Source organism: Ambystoma mexicanum, chromosome 5q (genome assembly GCF_040938575.1).
Source record: "Ambystoma mexicanum isolate Mex_15411 chromosome 5q, UKY_AmexF1_1, whole genome shotgun sequence".
Classification (NCBI taxonomy): Eukaryota; Metazoa; Chordata; class Amphibia; order Caudata; family Ambystomatidae; genus Ambystoma; species Ambystoma mexicanum.
In genome coordinates this window covers 614,815,781-614,821,780 of record NC_090933.1, presented here as the reverse complement: position 1 = coordinate 614,821,780, position 6,000 = coordinate 614,815,781, and positions in this window count along the sequence as shown.

Genomic DNA, 6,000 nt, shown 5'->3' with positions numbered 1-6,000 from the left:
ATGGGTAGAATGCGATTCTTTACATAATTGTGCATTTTGAGTATTTGCTCTTGGTTTAAAACTCGTGGTTTAATATGATAGTTTATTATCGATGAAATTCAATCATTGTATCACCAATGTCTTTGTGCATTTGTTTATGTTTTAAACCTTTATAGCATAAAGTGAATTGAACTGAACGTATATAAATTAAGGTTTATGGCCAATGTAGTCCCAATTATATTCATTCTACAGCTGATGGCAATTACATTGGTTATAACCAACTATATTATTTTAATACTTATTAATGAATAGACATTGGATAATACATCATAATAATGATTAAAGAAATCACTCAACTTGTTCCATTTTTTTAGGAGGTCAATGTTTCCTGTAAACAAAAGGATAATGTATTCTTCCACAATTATCCTTTGTTTTCTAAAGCAAGAAAAGTAAGGGCAAAGGTCACTGGGAAGCTAAATGCCCTTGAGGGTGTATGGCCATAGTCGCCTTAACAAGGGAATGCCTCAGGACTGAATATGCCCCTCAATGATAAGTCCCAACGAGCACTGGCAAAGACAATAGCTCTGGTCTTTTTAAAGGCCTGGGCTAGGCATTTTCAGGCACTGACATAATGATACTTCCTTGTCGTAAAGCTGGTGTTAGTACCTGGGCATATTATGACAGTGCCTGGCAAATACCTACCTAATGCCTATGTAGAGCCAACACTGTCGGTTTTCCCAATGCTTGATTTTAACAGACATTAAGTGAAAAAAACAAATGCAAGGACACACGTAGTGCTTATCAATCAATTGGATGAAGGCACACTCAGTTAAGACATTTTTATTACACCATGAACTGGTTTAGAGCTGTAATTAAGCCATAACCTTTCAGACGATTGCTTAGAAATACAATCAACATCCTATTATAAGCACAGAGCTACCTCAAAGTGATCCCAGGGGGTATGTTTTTGCCGGGGCTGGGCAGGCAGTGGATGGGATGGCAATAGGATTAGCATGGCCATGGGCAGTCAATGGGGGCATATAAAGCCAAACAGCCCCCAGTAAATCATGCTCTCCGGCTACTGCATTTCAGTTTCAGCAAGCTTATTTTAGTGCCATTTCATCTGCATACCATAACGGCAAATCAATATTTGTCCACAGTGCGGTGACTTGTGGATGTTATCCGTTGTCTGGTCTTTTGAGTACGTATACCGCCTTTTGCCCTGTACATTTGCACTCTGCCGTGCAAATGATGAAAGGTTGGCTACGTGGATCTGGCTATGCCGGAGTGCCAAGGAACCAGGTCCCCCCGTCAGCGTATGTTTTGGAGCAACACGAGCTCTGTCTGTTATTGCGTAAAGTCGGTGTATCCATGGGGATCTCCAGTATTTGCGCCAGCATGGAAATCCATGTGAGCGTAATTGCTGGAGCACTTCTGTGGCAGAAGGGAAGGGAGGTGTGGGAAATGCAAGTTGTGTTCCGTCCCACAACTCCACCATACAAATGATTGAAAATGGGACGTGCCGTTAATGCAAGGCGTTAAAGCCTTACTCAGGGCTTTTATGCCTTCCATTAGCGTTATGCTCCCAACGAACATGAGTTCCACATTGTGGAGCTCATTGTGGAGGGACGGATCAGCACACCACTGTCGTTGCATTACTGGGCAGTAGAATGCCATGATTGCTATGTTTTAGTGCAGTGTGCAAGATAGTTGAAAGGCACGTTACATTACTCCTAGTTAATGCATGGCCCAGGGCTCCCAATTTTCCTGTGGTCTTGAGTGAGAAGGCCATGCAATCCTGGTTTTGCTTTGAATTCTGGGACTTGTAGCATTTCCCGTGGACAGAGCCTGCCGCGTACTAACACCTAAGACAGTTACACGTTGCATTCATTATTTGTACTTGTTGCTCGACTTCTTTGTTCATGTTCAGGCTGCATCTCCTACCCAAGAGTGTGTAGCCTGAACCCAGCACAACTCCCACTAATTCAGTGCTCTTCAAACTTTTTTGGCCTGGGGCCCCCCTGAGCAAAGTTTGGGCAGGCTGGGCCCCCCCAAAAGTGCCAGATGGATAGTATGTAGAAATCGCTATGAACCTTTGCGTGCCGTCACCACAACCTACTCCCAGTAGAGACCCTGGGCACTCCCCACCCTACTCCCACCACTATTCCAGTGCTGCCACCCATCCTGCTGTCAGGCTGATCACGTTCCGACCCTGCTCACCTGTGGCTTCCTCTTGTCTGTCCTTGGTGAATGAAGACTGCTTCCGTAGAGCCTTGGAAAGATCTTCGGTTGGTTTCTCTCTGGACCTCCTGTCATGTAAGTAAGGCCTGGCTCCCTCGGAGGCCACCTTGACAGGAAGTGGAACCTGTCTCGGGGCGGCCCCGAGGAGCCAAGCCCCTATTGACATGGAAAAAGCCGATTGACAGCAAAAAACCCTGTGGTGCAGTTCTGGAATGCTGAATCGAAACAGGAGATAGAGGGTTTCTCAAGTTAGCCGGAACCGGATGGCGACTCCAGGTTAGAGTGATGGATCGGTAAGGTAAAGATCCACGCAAGTCCGGTAGCTGCCGTAGACTGAAGAGAGGTGCAGATATAACTGAGGACTGAAAACACCTAACCGGAGGTAGTCAGAGTGAAGGAAGGACTGGGCGGGAGCTGTACGGAGTACGGTAGCAAACCAGAAGTGAAGGAAAGAAAAAGAATGAAAAGGGATAGATAAAAGTCCATACTTACCAGAAAAAGTATGATCCACGAACAAATTAGGGAGGAAAGCGAAGAACCGCGAGGGAGGAAGAGACTGGCACCGCTAGTAGGAGAGGCGAAAACGCTGAGATCGTAAGGAAAGGCGGAAGGGAAGAGAGGCGGCAGAGTGCCAATTGAGAACGAAAGAGAGTACAGGAGGGAATAGGCGAAGAGGGGACAAGGGCGAGCTGACAGGAAAAAGGGGAACTGTAGAAGGCAAGAGAGGCAGCTAAACGGGGGTTTGCAAAGAGCGCAAGTATCGGAGCGGGATACACAGATACAACGCACAGGGTGGTGGGCGGGGCTTGCTTACATAATGGCGGCCACCATATTGGGTGAGGGCTAGCCCGTTACCCGGAGGATCTGTGTGGCGTTACCTTCCAGTAATGCCAAAGCTTCCAGCGACGGGTCCTGACACCTGCTCCCAACACAGTCCCATAACACAAGCATACACACATCCATACACATTTAAATAAAATAAAAAATAAATCACCATAAACGTACCTTCTGCAGGGGCCTGCGCGTGGTTGCTAAAATGCCCCGCTCCAGGTTGCTCTGCCCATATGTGCGAGGAGGTGCAGGAGCACCCCCTCGCACATACATACATGCAGTGTCCCAGCCAGCATTTCCAATGATCTATGCAAGGCTGGCGAAGCAAAACACGCCCAGCGTTGCATGGCTCAGTGATCATGTGCGGCTGGAGAAATGAACTGTCAACGGCAAACGGTGTTTCCCTTTGACAGTTCAGCCAGCCCAGGAGCACTCCCTCAGCTGGAAAAAGCAGCTGAGGGAGTGCTCAGTGTTTCACTTGGCTGGCTCCTCGGCTCCTCCATAATGGGTGAGGTGGCCAGTGGGTGGATGCCCCCTCACCCATTATGGATGAGCCGGCAGGCTTGGACTGGCCTATAGGGCAATAGGGCGATGACGTACCAAAAATGAAAAATGCTAGTGTAGGCCAGTCAAAATGGGCCACTTTTTTGGCCAATGTGGGCTAGTTTGAGGAGTTACTTCACTATGCAGCTAGTAGTTTTGACCATTGTTGCTGAATAAATATTCTTTGAATATCACAATTTGTTTACATTTGATCAGAAAACAACCCCTTGGGTACTATTCAAACAGTGTGTGATTAAAGGACTGAATTTCCATTTGCAACTGCTGGACATTTTTTTCGTTGATGCCTAAGACCGTTTTATGGTCCAGTCTGACCATGTGAGCTGCCCCTTCCCATTTCCTCCAATCTAAAAAAAAAAATGTATACATATTTTTTTTTTTAGTTTTTTTTTTTACATTTCATGCTGGGCTCTGGCGCCCCCGATCCCCATGGGATGCGGCCGCGCCCCCCTGGGGGGGCGCGCCCCACAATTTGAAGACCTCTGCTCTAATTACATTTGCGTGTCTTCCAGGGTGCGTGGTTACTGGTTGTGGGTGCAGTTGGAGCTGCTGGGTTCATTATTACATCTTAGCATTTTCTTTTTTTTTGTCTATGCCTGTAGAGCGTCTCCATTTTGGGGGAGATGGTAGGCAGCTGCGCGCACACTTGAAGATGTTCTCTCTCAAAGGCTGCTTACTGGGATTTGAAAGTCCCCAGTTAGTGGGCATAGGCCTTTACTGAACTTTCATACTGCCAAGGAGATGCCCAGGCAACGTACAACGCTGTGCTTTGCCACTGTAAACGTGTGCTCCTTTCGCGTCTGGATTGGCCCTTTCTTTAGTAAGGTAATTCCTGCAATGCTGTGGGCTGCGGCTCTGTTATTGCGAGCCCCATGCTCGTGTTTTCCTATCCCCGGCCCGTATGCGGACTAAAGGCACATTATGCGCATGGCTGTAATGGTAAAACATCTGGGGCCAGATTGCAGAAACCTTGCACCGGTGCAAGTGCAAAGTTTGCACGGTATTAGCACTAGGGCAACGTTTGCCCTATCTCTAAAAACATTTGCACATATTCGAAAACCATTGCACCATGAAATCTGCATTTTGGCATGTCATAAGCAGTAGGGCAAAAATGGCCCTAGTTCAAAAAAGATAAATGTTCACTGTATTTTGCACCAGGGCAAAGTTTGCGCTAGTGCTAATACAGAATGGTATAAGCACTAGGCAAACTTTGTCCTAGTGCAAAAATCATCGAAAATGTATCTTTTTTTTTACTTGGGCAATGTTTGCCCTACTGCTTATGACACGCCAAAATGCAGTTGTCATGGTGCAATGGTTTTATAATATTTACAAGTGTTTTCCGAAATAGGGCAAACTTTGCCCTAGTGCTAATACCGTGCAACTTTGCACTTGTACCAGTGGAAAATTTCTGTAATCTGGCCCGTGTTCCAAATACCCCCAATTTTGAAACATGTTATAAATTAGAGCCACATGATATATTTACATCAAGGGGTACAAAGAAACTACTCCATGGGGTACATCAGTGGTATTTAACCCCTGCAGGACTTTCTATGCACATCTTGCCATAAATATCTCATGGCACCCCAACTTACAATTAGGTGCTGTTTTAAATATATTTACAGTAGCACTGTAAAATATGAGTAATTTACCTCATGTTGTACTTTGTATGTACGCCAAACCGTAAATGACCCACAAGGTCAGCCAGGCTGGTAGGATAGCTCGGGGGCAACGCGTTTGTCTTGGAGGCAACACAACGCAGAGCAGCACATATATACAAGATGAATTAAGTTAAAGGTCACCTCTCGCAATTATGTGTTCTTTAAAAAAAATAGCCATTGCCTGTTCCATTTGTTTAACCGCCATAATCCTTTCCTTCGCAGTTGCCAACTTCATGAATTTGACATTGCTAAGTAAAGCAAGAAAAGCACTTGCAATTCAGCAACATATTCGCCAACAAAGTCAGTCAACGGAACTGCTCTGTGATGCAACTGATTGGCAAGCAAAACATATAGGAATAATCAGTGGCGCCAACGATATGGGGGGTGCGGGTGCCCCTGTAGGTTTCCAGTCCTCAGTGAGAAAATCTTTGTTCACTCTGGCCTATTGGCCTAGAGCAGACACAGGCAGAGTCATCAGATGTGTGAAGGGTGGCCATTAACTCATCAGTGTGTCATTTCCATCAGCTGCCACACAGTTGCTTCAAGCAGAGCAAATGTACAAGGTAATCTCGCGAGAGCTATTTTTGATTTTTCCTCAAAGCGAGCATTCTAATCGTCTCAAGAAAGAGAGGTTTCTTCGGGTGGTTCCTGCTTTTCTTTTGCAGACAGGAAGTGCCGGGGAGGAGGTTATTGTCATGGCCCCTATGTGAAGCCAATTGATTGAAAGGGT